The sequence below is a fragment of the Pteropus medius genome, unplaced genomic scaffold (genome assembly GCF_902729225.1).
Source record: "Pteropus medius unplaced genomic scaffold, Ma_sr-lr_union100, whole genome shotgun sequence".
Classification (NCBI taxonomy): domain Eukaryota; kingdom Metazoa; phylum Chordata; class Mammalia; order Chiroptera; family Pteropodidae; genus Pteropus; species Pteropus medius.
Window position 1 is genome coordinate 691,608 of NW_024348529.1, and position 15,003 is coordinate 706,610.

General features: G+C 59.4%; 3 non-coding genes across 3 annotated transcripts; all 3 read left to right on the top strand.

The window, feature by feature from the left end:
- The first annotated feature begins 7,350 nt into the window (after positions 1-7,350).
- LOC120616413 (5S ribosomal RNA) lies at positions 7,351-7,469 on the top strand. The gene has a single exon (XR_005656598.1). It is a non-coding gene; the product is annotated as a 5S ribosomal RNA (ribosomal RNA).
- A 1,542-nt stretch (positions 7,470-9,011) lies between these two features.
- On the top strand, positions 9,012-9,130 carry LOC120616421 (5S ribosomal RNA). Its single transcript, XR_005656600.1, has one exon. It is a non-coding gene; the product is annotated as a 5S ribosomal RNA (ribosomal RNA).
- Positions 9,131-9,871: 741 nt separating this feature from the next.
- Positions 9,872-9,990, top strand: LOC120616422 (5S ribosomal RNA). Its single transcript, XR_005656601.1, has one exon. It is a non-coding gene; the product is annotated as a 5S ribosomal RNA (ribosomal RNA).
- The last annotated feature ends 5,013 nt before the right edge of the window (positions 9,991-15,003 follow it).

Below are 15,003 nucleotides of genomic sequence, written 5' to 3' on the forward strand. Positions count from 1 at the left end.
AAAGGAGCAGACCACCCTGGCTTCCCACATGCCATGTGCCACCAACCCGAATTCAAAAGCTAGCAAAGTACAGGTATGAGAACCAAATGAGGACATTTTCAGACCGGAAAGGCGCCCTCTTCCTTAACTTTGGCTCCGTGTTTAACTTTGAGGGATTGGACGCTGGTCCCACAGAGGCTGCGCCATTTCACGCTCCCACCAGCGACGTGTGAGGGTCCCAATCTGTCCACACCCTGTCCAGCACTACTACTGTCTAAAAAAACCCGTGATTCCAGCCGGCCTATAGGCTCCAGGTGGCATCTCGCTGTGGCTTTATGTGTTTCCCTGATGAGCGATGATGTCGAGCGTCTTTTCATGGCTTGTCGGCCGTTCGTGTGTCTTCTTTGGAGGGTTGTCTATTCAGATCCTTTTCCCATTTATGTATCTTCCTGTTATTGCGTTGTAAGTTCTTCATATATTTTGGATAAAAGTCCCTATCAGACATGTGATTTACCAATATTTTCCCCATTCTGTGTGTTGTTACTCATTTTGCAGCACGAATGTCTTTAATTTCCGTGATACCCAATTGATCTTTTGTTTTTTTTGTCACTTGTGCTTTGGTGTTGTATCTAAGACACCATTGCTTAACCCAAGGTCATGGAGACTGGCCCCTGTGTTTCCATCTAAGAGTGCATAGTTTTAGTTCTTCATTGAGGTTTCGCCCATTTTGAGGTGTCCCTTGTATATTGCACAAGGAAGGTGCACGGGAACGTGTGACCCTGGCCGGGGTGTAGGAGGCGACCCTGCCGGGCACCCTCACACCTGCCGTGGTGACGTGTTTCCTGCCCCCGGAGCTCCGCACAGCCAGTGAGCCCCCAGCCACAAATCTTCAGTCGTTGCTCTTCAAAGGACAGCGTTTATGGTTAATTTTCGAAATTCTCTTCTGGTGGGCGTCTTACAAATCCGACGTGCAAGGACCGGCTCAGACAACAACCCAGGTGGGAGGAGCCACTGCTGGCCGGTGCCCAGCGGGATGGAGCCGCTCGCTGGCCCCGGTCAGCGTGGGCTGAGGCAACTTTCGGCCTCTGGTTTCGCTGTGTGGTTTCTGTCCTTGATGCCCTCGAGCTAACAGCTGTGAGCCTCTGACCCCAAGGCCACAGGCAGTGTCAGTACCATGACAGGAAGGCCTCATCCCAGATGCACCCGGCTGGTTCTTCACAGACGCGCTGTCACCCACACGGCCCCACCAGGAGGCCCCGGCCTCTCCCTCTGGAGCCCGGCCGGTGGCCGGGCTGTGCCTCTCGCAGGGCGGAGGTCGCCGATGCCCCTACAGCCAGGTGGACTCAGCTGAACCCGACGGCAGAGCGGGACCGGCGGCCAGCACGTCTCCGCTGAGCCACGAAGACGGTTGGCGGCAGGTTCTCGGCTCCACCCCTTCTCAGGAGGACTGGGCCGGGGTGTCTGAAGGTCTGTCGCTGGCCCAGGGGTCTGGTCTCCTGGGTTTTGCCTTCAACCTGGTTAGTTTGCTCAGGGAGTCCTCTGAGTGTGGACGGATGGGCTCAGCCTGGGGACACGTGGCCCCACCGTCGGGTCCTGAATCACAACGTGAGAGGGACGGGTGCGGGAAGGCCGAGGTCGAGTTCCCAGCCCTGTGGGACACTGCGCACAGGGACTGCCCCACCACCGGGGCACCGAGCCGAGGCCGAGCGATGCCAGCTGCTGGTTGGACCACCAGGCTTTGTCCACCAGCAGAGGGACAGGGCAGATAGACAATGTCACGGCCACACAGTGTGGCCCTTGAGGCCGTGGAAGTGTATGGTTTTTCTCACAGGGGAGCTCCTGGGGGTCCCTTTGGTGAACCGGAGCCTGGGTGGGACTTGGCGGTCACCTGGGTCAGGCTCCAGCTGTGGCCGGTCCGCCACTCTCAGTTGCTCCCTGCTCTCGAGCTGCGTTGTCGCCGACGCCTCACCCCCCAGGGTTCCCGGGGTCGGTCGACTGCCATGCTCTGTGGCCGACAGGGCCATCCACGTCCATCAGTTCTGCCCACTGCCCTGAAGAAAGGGCTGCAGGTGGCCTGGTGACAGACCCCCCCATGGACAAACACGCGTCCCTCCTTTCCTCCCTCCTGTCCCGCACGGGGACCCCGCACAGTCCCTGCCTCACGGCCTCCTCTCGCGTGGGTCTCATCAGGAAGTAGGACCCACAGCCTCCAGCCCCGTGTCCCCTCAGGGCGCTCCTGTGAGGGCGGGATGGGGGCCTGTGGCTGAGGGTCTTGGCCCTGCACGCCCCAGAGGAGCTTGGCCCTGTCTGCGGGGCCCAGAGGGCTGCCCCAGCTCCCTGTCAGGCCCTGCTTCTGAGTGCCCCTTGGTCCCGGGGTGGGGCCTGGGCTCGTCCGCCTGGACCCACAGAGGACGGTTCTGTTCCTGCCCACACAGCGAGCAGGGTCCAGTGGGCTCCGGGGTCCCTGCACTCCGAGGCGGACGCTCAGCAGTAGCCAGCGGCTGGTGAGAGGACCGTAGGGATGGTGCAGGCTCCGGGTCCCCAGCAGCGGGTCCGGGCCCCGGCGGACACGACGGCCCCTGCAAACGGCAAGTTGATGAGAAAATGGGTGAGAAGCTGTGGGGCCGCCCGCGGGAGCGGGACGCGGCAAGTTGCCTCCGACCTGCTCCTGTGGGCCGAAACCGGTCAAAGCCGAGGACCAGGGAGCCCCTGATCCTGCCCCTCAGCGTCTGCCTCCAGAGCGGGGGCAGGGAGAGCGTGGTGGCATCTGGTGCGCAAGTGGCCGGCGTCCTGCCCCATCACCCAGGGCCAGGCCAGAGGAGCTCAGCAGCCCTGCCAGCCCTGGGCGACTGTCAGCCCTCTGTCCCCAGCACTGTGTCCCCAACAGGGAGGGGCCAGGTCCTTGGTCAGAGCTGTGAGTGGGCAGAGCATGGCTGATACCCTCCCCAGGGAGGACCTGTGTCCGCCCTCTGCCTTGGGTGAAGAGCAAGCTGGCTGCGTGTGAAGGCGGAGGTGGGAGGTGGCACCTCCCTGTATGTGGTTATGGGGAGAGGAAGTCAGAGGTGACATCAGGGCTCCGCCTGGCAGGAGTTAGGGGTGGCGGGGGGGGGGGGAGGCGGGAGGCGGTGTTAGTTGCTGCCCTTCCCCCACCCCCATGTCCGCGGGTCTCTCCTGGGAAAACGTGTCATGATCCAGTGTGTGCGATGACCCCAAGTGTCGATGAAAAGCTCAGGCGGGGTCTAAGCTGTGCCCCAGCATCGAGCCATGTGACAAGTGCTGTGAGAGGGTTCGTGCTCACGACCCGCTTGGCCCCTGAGGGTCACGAGCACGAACCCTCACACAGCACTTGTCACGTGGCTCGATGCTGGGGCACAGCTACTCAACGTACTGAGGTTGTCACTAAACGTACACATGTGTGTCGAGTTCATATTTAGGTCATATTAGTATACATTTTAGTTACATGATGAAAATAATTTAGGTTGACATTAGTGACATAGAAGTTTTTTCTTTAAAAATCGTCCATACGTCATTCATGGGGGAAACACCACCCTCACACACTCCTGCGGGGCGGGAGGCATCAGGACACCCGAGCTTCGGTCCCCGCCCCGCGCCCGCCCGGATCTTGGGCAGTTTATTGTCGAGAGGACTTTACCTCTGTGCCTGCATCAGAAGGATGTGGTGAGGATCAAGTACATGGAAACGGTTTGGAATCTGCAAGGCAAGAGACACGCTCCAGCCACCCATCCGCCCGTCTCTGCTCATCCGTTTGCCACCTCTTTCGAGCTCTCTTAGCCCCTTCGCCAGAGCCAGCTCCATTCGCACTTACGAATGCGATGCCCACAGAGCCATGAAAGTCACATTATCCCTCTTTTACAGAGTGATACATGGAGCTTGAATTGGTTGCGAGGGTTCCCCAAGGCTACTCCGCTGCCAGGCAGGCACCGGGCCCCCCCTGCGCTGTGACAGGCAGTGCAGTGGTGCGCGGTGCCCTGTGGTGCGAGGCCCTTTGTGGTTGGGGAGGGGCTGGGGCTGGGCAGGGTCCTCAGGCTCTGCAGCCCTGGCTTTCTCCTCCCGCCCGAATGTTCCCTGCTCCACTGCACACGCCCGGAGGGCCGCGAGCAATGCTGGAGAGCTGCGACCTCTGGGTCGGGTAGGGATCAGCTTTTGGGGAAGATTGGCCGGATCAGCTGGGAATACTGGGAGTGTGGCTGGGAAATGAGTCCCAGTAAAAAACTAAAATGAAATTTTAGTCATGTATGGAAATCCTGCCCCCCCAGTGTGGTGGTGTCAGGAGGTGGGGCCGTTGGGAGGTGATCAGGGCACGAGGGTGGAGACTCATGAATGAGACAGTGGCCTTACGAAAGAGGCCCCGGGGGCTCCCTCGGCCTTTCCGCCTTGGGAGGACACAGCGAGGAGGTGTCTGTGAGCCAGGGAGCGGGCCCTCCCCAGAGAACCCCTTGAGAAGGCCCGTTACGCTTATTTCCTCTCCTGATGGTCTCAGCTAGTTCTTGTATTTCTCTTGCATTAATTTTCATTCTTCACTTTCTCTCTTCTTCCTTCTGATTTATTTCTAGATTTCTGTGTTTAATATCACCAATCTTTTCCTCCATTTGGTCGACTCTATTTCCCAAGCTTGCTATTGTGTTTTTCATCTCTTTCAGTGTGTTCTTCATTTTCAGAATTTCTATTTGTTTCTTTTTGAGGGTTTCAGTCTCCTTGCTAAAAAACCTCATTCTGCTTATTTAGTTTGTTTTTCAACACCTGGAATTGTTGACATGAATTATTTTGGATCTCATTGATTTTTTTTTTCAGAAGTACCATCCTGAATTTTCTGTCATTTAAGTTGCGTATTTCTACATCTTTAAGCTTATTTTCTGGAGACTTTTCTTTCTTTCTGAGCTCCTGTCACCTTGATTGTACATGGTGTTTAATGGACTATTTTTCCACCTGGGAGTTAATGAAAGTGTATTCTGCTTTTTTTTCCAGAAAGAAGATTTATCGTATAGAGATCTCTCTTTAGCCTGTTGCTAAGATGGCATTTTTTTTTTTTATTTCCAGTAGGTGGCATCAGTTTCAGTAGCATCTGCTCAGATTCCCCTGGGGCTCCGTGGTGTTCAGTCTTGGAGGATATGGGGGAGGGGCCCTCTGGGTCGAGGGACGGGGGCTTCGGCTGGTAAAAATCAACTGTTGCTTCTCTGCCATCCCCGCTTTCTGCCCTGATCCCTGGGCACTGCCGCTGGTCTCTCAGACGGGGCTGTTCAGAGAACTCACGGCACCTTCTCCCTCCCCCCACCCCGTACGGGGAGCTCCGGGTGCGGGAGGCGGCTTCTTTGTTTCTCCCAGTCCACCGCCTGACTCCCAGGGTCCTGACCCGTGGTAGCTCTTATGCGCAGATATCACGCTCAGACATGCTTGTGTGCAGGTTGGGGTTTTTTTGTTGATTTTTAGATGTTCAATTTATTGTTGTTTCAAGGGGAGCGACCTGGGGACGTCTCTCACTCCGCCATGTTTCTGACGTCTCTTTATTTCTACTATTTAGAAATTATTAATTTATTTTACTTCCATAAGTGTGTCCAGTTCCTTGCAATAAAAAGAGTCCTAGCTGACACAGCAGAATCAATAATCCCTGAGACCCCCTCAGCATGGCGTCCTAACTGGGTGTGGCCAGCGGGGGAGATGAGGACACTGGGCCAGGCCAGATCTTAGGGGAGCTGCCCCACAGCTCTGTCCCTGCTCCTTCCCTGTCCCAGGAGAAGGATACCCCAGAACAAGCGGAGGAGAGCCAGCAGGGGGAGGAGGTCCCTGGATGGCTCAGTGGCCTGTTCCTATTTTCCTTAATTTAGAGTCCATTTCATTAATGTGTAGTTTCACTAGGAAATCACTCATTTCCTCTATGTTTCCAGTTTGATGCAATAGGGTTTTTTTTACTTTTAATTTCTTTTCTCTCCCTACTTTTTATATAATTGTTACAATTAATGAACACATATTGACTTATTACTAAAGTCCGTGTTTTGTTAAAGTGCCTGGATTCAGGCTCAGTCTTAGTGCTGGTGCCTCTATCTCTGAAAGCCCCCACCAGCCATCCACCCAGAGAGGTGAGTGCTGCCAGTCGGGGTACCAGGCCACCGAGTTGGGGTGTTATGATGGGAAATGAGACCAGGAGCGAAATGGGCCAGATGAAGATTCTCTGCACTGTGCCGACGATAGAGACTATTCTCTAGGATGAGGAAAAGCTGTTGGTAGTTCTGCGCACAGGAGGTGACAGGATTAGGCCCCTAATTTAGAAACACCACGCTGGTCCGGTGTGGAGGTTGGACTGGACGGGAAAGGGACAGGAAGCAGGGAGACCAGTGAGAAGACTGGTGAGAGGTGGCGCTGGCCTGAGCCGAGGCAGAGACCGCGAGGGTGGAGATGATCAGGGGCACGAAGACCGGAGAGGACTGTGGTTAGTGCTGCCCCGAGGACAAAGGTGGCACAGATGCCAATCAGCACTTAGGGGAACTTTGGCTATTCGGACGCCAGTAGGAGAGCTCATTCTGCTAAAAGGACACTATTTGCTAAATTTTGATTTATGTGGCCCATAGAAGGTGGAGAAACGACTAAAGGGAAGAGGGAGAGGGAGTGCTCATCACATGTTGGGCAGGAGCTGACGTCACCACCTCACTGAGCCCTCACAGCCCCCTGAGAGGGAACCGTGATCTCCATCTTCCAGATGAGGAGACTGAGTTTCCATTTCTTTGCCTGAAGTCACTCAGAGCTAGTAGGTAGTGAAGCCAGAAGTCAGCTCGGTGCCTGTCTGGGGCTCAGACACTCCCCCACAGGGAACCTGCCACCCTCGACTCTATTCTGAGCACCCAAGAAGCTCTTGGAATAATATCAGAATGGAAGTAATAAAAAAAAAATTATTCACTGCTGCCATCTCGTGGGCATTTTGAAAATAACGCCCTTGTGTATGGCATTAGAAAAATTTATTTTCTGCCGCCATCTGGTGGACATTTTGGGAATAGCATCCAAGTGTATGTCTTCAGAAGTTATTCTGTGCTGTCATCTCTGGGCATCATTCGAGTAACACACGAATGTATGCTACCATGAAAAGTTATTATTTGTAGCCATCTAGTGTGTATCTTGGGAATAACTGATGAGTGTATGTCATCATGAGAAGTTATTTTTTTGCTGGACAGTACCGGGAAGCGAGAGCGCCCACCCAGACCTCTGGCACGGCCGGGAACGGGCCAAGGCACGCCGAGACTTAGCGCGGCTGGCGCTCGCTGGCCACCGTCTGGCTGCCGCAACCCCCTCAACCCCGCCCCGCCAAGTGGGGTGCAGGCGCCCAGGCTCGAGCTCTTGGGGCGGCAGGCGACATCCTCTCCCGTCTACGGCCATACCACCCTGAACGCGCCCGATCTCGTCTGATCTCGGAAGCTAAGCAGGGTCGGGCCTGGTCAGTACTTGGATGGGAGACCGCCTGGGAATACCGGGTGCTGTAGGCTTTTTGCCGCGCCCTCCTTTTGCCACCCTCCAGCCAGGGTGCCCCTGCACACCCCTGGACCCTGCTCGCTCGCTCATTCGCTGTCTCGGGGGTCCCCGGCAGCCGCCCGAGCCCAAGGGCTGCCCCCACGGCCGGCCGCCCCGCGCCCTCTCCCGTTTCCACCTGCTCTCCTCCTGCAGCCAGCCAGTCCTGGACTGTTTTCTCTCTCCTCTCCGGGCCGTTACCTTCCTGGTGTCCGCGGGGCCGAGCCCCAAGGACCGCCGTCTCTGACACATGGCGGGAGTGCGCACGCATCCCCACGACGCGGGACTGGCCGCCACTGCCCGCCCCGCCCGAGGCCTCACGCTTCTCCTCGCCCTTCTCACGGGGCAGCCAGGTGCCCTCTGACCAGGCGCGAGGCCGCCCCGCACAGCCGGGACCGACCCGCTGCGTCAGAGAGGCGGAGACGCACGAGAGCCCCTCTCGCTCGCGACAGGTCGCAGCTAACGCCCCGCCTCCCCCACCCCGACTCCAGGGAGCCCGTGCGTCTTTCCTTTCCTTGGCGGGACCCCTGGAAGGACTCTGAGCACAAGATTCCCTGAGCCCCCGGCTTGTCCCAGGGCACGGGGCACAGGGCATGAACCGCCTCCCCGCCCGAGCCCGGCCCCGGCACGACCACCCTCTGCTGTGGAAGCGGCCTCTTCAGGGCGGCCGCAGGCTCTCGGGGTCACAGTCGGGGTCCGGCTCTGTGCGTCGGTGCACTCGTCTGCGTGCCCCGTCCCGCTCTCTGTGGGCGGGCACGGCCTCTCCTCTCTCGTCTCTCTCTCCGTCTCGATCACTTTCCTCCTCACTGTCTCTCTGTGTCTGACCGCAGCCAGTTCCCGCGGCCCTCCCCTTCCCCGGCGACCCCGTCCCGGTCCCCTCCTTCGTGGCTCTCATTGGGACTCCCGCCCTGGGGACCTGTGTCCTCCTTTCTCCTTCCCTCCCTGTCACTCGCTCTGTCTCTGGTTTCTTTGTCCCTCTGTCTCTCTTGATGGAGAGAGTCGATGTGAAGTCGAGGGGCAGCGGACTGGGCGGGTCCCTGGTCCCGGTGCAGGGCGAGGGCTGCGTCCGTCCGAAGCGATGTCTCGGGGTGTGGCCGGGGGCTCTGTGTGCGTTTGGGCAGGTCGGGCACGGCTGGGGGGCGGGAGCGCAGGTGAGGAGTGCGTCTGGGTCAGCGCCGGAGCCCAGACTTAGCCGGCCGCAGGTGCCTAGGAGCGCAGGTGGCCCAGAGGATGGCGGGCCACGCCCGGGCCGGCGTCCTGCCAAGCGGCCAAGACTGGGGAGAAGGGCTGCCTGGGGCCTGGGCAGTCGCAGGATGCGAGAGCGCCCACCCAGACCTCCGCACGGCCGGGAACCGGCCAAGGCCCGCGGTGCCCTAGCGAGGCAGGCTGGCGCTCGCTCGCCGCCGCCTCACCCGCGGAACCCCTGCAAATCCCCGAGGAGGTGCGGTGCAGGCGCGGACGTCTCTGGCAACCGGGAGGTCAGGCTCGAGCTCTTGAGGCGCCAGGCGACAGCTTCTCCCGTCTACGGCCATACCACCCTGAACGCGCCCGATCTCGTCTGATCTCGGAAGCTAAGCAGGGTCGGGCCTGGTCAGTACTTGGATGGGAGACCGCCTGGGAATACCGGGTGCTGTAGGCTTTTTGCCGCCCCCTCCTTTTGCCTTCCTCCAGCCAGGGTGCCCCTGGACGCCCCCGGGCACTGCTCGCTCGCTTGCACGCTGTCTTGGGGGTCCTGGGCAAACGCCGGAGCCCAGGGCTGCCCCCACGGCCGCGCGCCCCGCGCCCTTGACCGGCCTCGACCGCCCTCACCTGCTCTCATGTAGAGAGGCGTGGGCTGTTTCCTCTGAATGTTTCGGGCCCTGCCTTCCTGAGCACCGCGGGGCCGAGCCCCAAGGGCAGAGGGCACTGGGCGGAGGGCGAGGTCTCGGGCCGAAGCGTTGCCTGGCGGTGTCACCGGTGGCTCCGTGTGGTTTGGGGCAGGTCGGGCTCGGCCACGGCGGGAAGCGCAGGGGAGGGCTGGGTCTGGGTCTGGGTCAGGGCCAGCCAGGACTGGCAGGGCCCCACCTGCCTAGGTGCCCAGTTGGCCGAGAGGATGGCGGGCCACGCCCGGGTCGGGGTCCTGCCCAGCGGCCAAGACTGGGGAGGCGAGCGGCCGGGGGCCTGGGCAGTCCCGGGATGCGAGAGCGCCTACGGAGACCTTCGATACTGCTTCCAACTGGCCAAGGCCCCCGGTGCCTTAGCGCGTCTGGCGCTCGCTCGCCGCTGCCTCGCCGGCGGAACCCCCAAACCCCCCTCCAGTAGGTGCGGTGCAGGCGCGGACGTCTCCGGCGACCCGGAGGCCAGGCTCGAGCTCTTGGGGCGGCAGGCGACATCTTCTCGCGTCTACGGCCACACCACCCTGAACGCGCCCGATCTCGTCTGATCTCGGAAGCTAAGCAGGGTCGGGCCTGGTTAGTACTTGGATGGGAGACCGCCTGGGAATACCGGGTGCTGTAGGCTTTTTGCCGCCCCTCCTTTTGCCTCCCTCCAGCCGGGGTGCCCCTGCACGCCCCTGGACCCTGCTCGCTCGCTCGCTGTCTCGGGGGTCGCACGAATGGCCGTGCGCCCCTCGCCACCGCCCACCTCCACCTGCTCTCCTGCCGCCAGCCCTGGGCTGTTTCCTCTCTCCGCTCCGGGCCCTTCCCTTCCTGGGCTCCGAGGGGCCGAGCCCCAAGGGCGGAGGGCGCTGGGCGGAGGTTGAGGTCTCGCAGCGAAGTGTTGTCTGGTGGTGTGGCCGCTGTCTCCGCGTGGTTCGGGGCAGGTCGGGCTCGGCCACAGCGCGGAGCGCAGGCGAGGGGTGGGTGTGGTTCAGGGCCGGGCCGGGACGTGGCAAAGCCGCACCCGCCTCGGTGCCCAGGTGGCCGAGAGGCTGGCGGGCCGCGCCCGGGTCGGACTCCTGCCGAGAGGCCAAGAGCGGTGAGGCTCCCGTTCGGGGGGTGGGGTGGGGGACGGGGCTGGGTCGTCCCGCCATGCGAGAGCCCGACCCAGACCTTCGGCATGGCCGAGAACCGGCCTCGGCCCGGGATGAAGGTGCGAGGCGGGCGCGCTCTCCAGGACCCCGAAGTCCTGCGCGCGTCGCTCGAGGGCTCTGAGCGCGGGAGCCTCTGCCCGGCGAGGGGTCTGCGCCGCATCACCTCTGGGGCCCGCTCCGTGCAGCGCCGCGGCACAGTGGGGGTGACGCCCCCCGAGCGGGACGCGAGCAGCAGAGGCGAGCGCTCGATCAGGCCGGCCGCGGCGATGGCTGCCGCTCCGGACCCCGCTGCGGCTCTGGCCGGTGTAGAGGAGTCCGGTTGCCAGTCAAGTCGGGGACAGGGGCGGGGCGGGGCGGGGCGGGACAGAGGGCGGGGACAAGAGGAGGGGGAAGGAGGGGCCAGTGAGCGGGGATACGGGGAGGGGACCCGGCCGAGGCGGGAGGGACAGAGGAGGGGCCGGGGCCGTGGCCCGGGCTGGGAAGACATATGGAAAGGACGGGAGCGATTTTAGAGAGAGCTAAGTAGCAAGGGTCTGGACTCTCATTGGAATGGTGGGCAGAGCCCTTAAGGCAGGGGACACTCTTCTCGGCTGCCATCTCATCTCGCGTGCATTTGGGGAACAGCACCAGAGTTTAGGTCCTGAGACGTGATTCGTTCTCCTCTGCTGCCCTCTCGTGGGCATTTTGGGAATAACACCTGAACGTCGGTCGTCAAGCGTAGGTCATTATGAATCTGCGTTCTCTGCTGCCATCTGGTGGGACGTTTGGGAATAACATGACAGTGGTACTCAAAGTCATTTCTGCTGTGCTTTCATGTTCATTTTGAAAAGAACCCCCAGGGCATGTCATTATGAAGGCTTTTTCCTCCGCTGCCATCTCGTAGGTGTTTTGAAAATAACACACAGGTATACCCATCATTAAAATTTATTTCCTGCTGCCGTCTCATGGCCATTTCGGGAACGACACCACAGTGTAGGAAATAGTACAAAGTTACTTTGCTGCCATCTGGTGGACATTTCCGGAATAAAACGGCCGCGCGCCCCGCTGCCTCTCTAGCCCTCACCTGCTCTCCTGCAGCCTGCCCTGGGCTGTTTCGTGCATCCACTCTGGGCCCTTCCCTTCCTGGGCTCCGAGGGGCCGAGCCCCAAGGGCGGAGGGCAAGGGGCGGAGGGAGAGGTCTCGGGGCGAAGTGCTGTCTGCTGCTGTGGCCGGTGTCGGAGAAATTTATCACTTACGGCAAATGCACAAGCTTCCCAGGCCCTGGGGCTTTGTGGGGAATGTTCAATCTTCTGCGCGTCCTTGGGACAGACGTTTGACAAGCACTCAGGGTTCCATGGAACTCCTTGGGGTGGCTCCAAGTCCGTGAGCGTCTTTCCTCAGCTCTGGAGAAGGACAGGGCAGCGTGAAGCATCAGAAGCCGCTGTCCCCACCATCCTGACTTTTTTCTTGGGGTCAGGTGCAGAGTATTTCAAGACCATTGTATGGAAAGGGAGCGGGGATGCGGGGCGGCGGCAGAGGACGCTGGTTAAGAGCACCTGCTCTGGTCTTAAATTGCCCCGTGTTCAAACCCGGTTCCTCCTCCACCACGTGTGCCCAATTGCCTCATTCTCACAGGCGGTTGCAGGAGGAGCCGGGTTTGAACACGCAGCAGTTTCTACCCTGCCTCTTAGTACTTCAGCTTCTCAGTAACCTGTGGATGTATCTACACCGAGGGTTTCGGTGTAGATACAAAGTCATTTCATGTAAGTGTCAGCCCTTATTTTTTCCGAGGTCCTTAGGTTCAGAAGTTGCAGTGGGATTTAGGGGGCAGGGACAGAGGGAGGGGCCTGAGCCCTTTCATGCGTCCCGCAGCCGCAGCAGTTCACCCCCGTGGAACGCGATGGCCCTGAGAGATGCCTGGCCAATGCTGGGGGCTGGGGACTGGTCAAAGGTGAGCCCGGGACTCCACATCTCTCCCTCGCCTGCCCCGTAGTCCGCCGGGGTGGTCCGAGGGCAGCAAATAGGCCCCGGAGCTGCGCGCAGCTTCAGGCTCCTCACGGCCCTCCATGCCGATGCCCGCTGTCACAGAACACAGCGCTGGCCACCAGGCGCCAACGTGGCCGAAACAGACACAGCCGTCTGCAGGCCTTTGCAGGAATCCATGAGCCGACTGGACATGCGGTCGTGACCTTGGAGAGGGAGCATTGTCCCTCTGTGCCCTCCCCGCCTTCAGATGTGGCTGGGGGCGAGGTTGGTGCTCCTGGGGTCTCAGGCCTGTGAGGCCCCAGCCCCTCCTGCTCCCCCAGGCATCGCATGCTGGGAGGGGCTGTGAGTTTTGTAAAGAAACATATTTGCCCTTGGGGTCCCTCAGCTTCTGACTGCAGAGCAGGGGCGGAGCGGGGAGATGTGAGAACTGAGAAGGAGGGGCTGGCGTTGGCACCCGTGTGCATTTCTGGGCATGTCTGTGATTGGGGGACAGGTTGGGGTTCAGGCTTAAGGAAAACTCCCATACTCTAAAGCAGCGTGATGGGGGAACTGTGGGGTGGTAGTGAGCAGCCTGTGGGGTCGGCGTAGAGATTCTGCACAGGAAGTCTCTGGCGGTATGGTGGACAGGGGTTTCTCAGAGCATGGTCCGCTGCCTGGGGGGACCCTGAGGCTGCTGTTGGTGACATCAGGGCTGGCCGGGTGCCGACTCCTGTATAGCGACCTGAGACCTCTGGGTTCTGAGATGGGGTGTCTGGGGTCTTGGTTCAAAGCCAAGGTCTCTGGGTACTGAGCAGCAGCTAGGACAGAATACGGGGAGGCGGGGGCACAGCCAGGGTCTCGGGCCTCTTTGATGAGCAGGGACCAGGTCGCATTGTGGCTCTGGAAGCCCCTATGTCCACACTCTGATTCTGTCACTTATTAGGCATGTGATCTCCTCTCTGAGACTTAGTTTACTTATTTCTGAATGAGCATCCACGGACGCCCACGACCATCCCAGGAAGAAAAGTGACCGCGAATAGCTGACTGCTCTAGTCCACAAGTTTCTTTTCAAACTGAGAAAGCGGGAAGGAGCAGAGTCCTAGGGAAGGAGCCCCGGGGCCTCTTGGATGAGCTGGGACACTGTCTCATTGTGGCTCTGGGACCCCCTGTGTCCACCCTCCGGGAAGGCGGATGTGCTTGGAACGGCCTGCCTTCCCTAAAGACCTGTGCACATATATATATGGGAGCTCTGGCATTACCCACTCAGTTCATGTCCATTTTGAGCCAAAAGTGCAGACTTTTGAGGAATTGCTCACTTGCGGCAAATACACAGGCTTGTCAGGCCCTGGGGCTTTGTGGGGAATGTTCAGTCCTCTGCGGGTAGTTGGGTACATATGTTTGACAAGCACTCAGGGTCCCATTGAGCTCCCTGGAACAGAAAATGTGTCTAATTCCTTTCTGTATCCTCCTGCAGACATCAGGGCCACCGACAGACAGTGTGCCCAGTGATGCTTTGGGCCGCCCTTCCATCGTCCCATGTGCCCTTCCTTCCTTGTCTAGGAGGAAGCCAAAATGGCATCCTTCGCCTGGTAGAAGAGGTCAGTTTGGGAAACTTCAGACACCTGTTGGGCTATATGTGACTCTGTCACTTATTAGCTGTGCGATCACATGTATGAGACTCAGTTTTCTGAATTTTGAATGAGTGTACAGGAACCATGACGAGCAGCCCAGGCAGAAAGGTGAAGGAGAGGGAGGTGTCTGCTCCAGTCCAGAGCTCTGATATCAAATTCAAAAAGCAGGAAGGAAGAGAGGGCTCAGGATGGATCCCCGTGGCCTCTTGGATTAGAGGGGTTCTGGTAGAATTGTGGCATTGGAAGCCCCTGTGTCCACACTCTGATTCTGTCACTTATTAGCTGTGGGATCACCTCTGTGAGACTTAGTTTACTTAAGTTTGAGTGAGTATCCACGGACCCCTATGACCAACCCAGGCAGAAAAGTTAATGGGGAGAAGTGTCTGATGTAGTCCAGAAGTTTCATTTCAAATTGAGAAAGCAGGAAGGAGCAGAATCCTCAGGAGTTAGCCCCGAGGCGTCTTGGATGAGCTGTGTGCTGCGCACTTCGGCGGCCAGTTCACCTGCAGTCCTCGTGGTATCCCCGTGTGGTGGTTCCTTTTGACCAGGGACGGGAGCCAGAGCGTTCACAGCCAAGTGCTCTGCTCCCATTCCCCTCAGGGTTTCCTTGAAGCAGGCGGCCTCTTGGCCTTCTGCACATGCAGCCTCCGCAGGGATGGCTCTTTCCATGAGACAGGGACCATAAGTTTTCTCTGTCACAGAGCATTTTGGTGCGTGTGGGCTTGGCAGGTAACCCAGGGGCTTCCCCAGGAGGAGACGATTAGAGTATACATGGCGAGGAGGGCAGATCAACCAAGGAGTGTGGCCAGGGCTCTCCCAGCAGCTGAGTGGGGAGGCTGGGTCACACCCTGCCTTCCCTGCCCCGATTGCAGGTCTTGGGGTTTCCCGAGACACTGCAAGAGCTGGGAACCCCTACAGTGGCTCTGC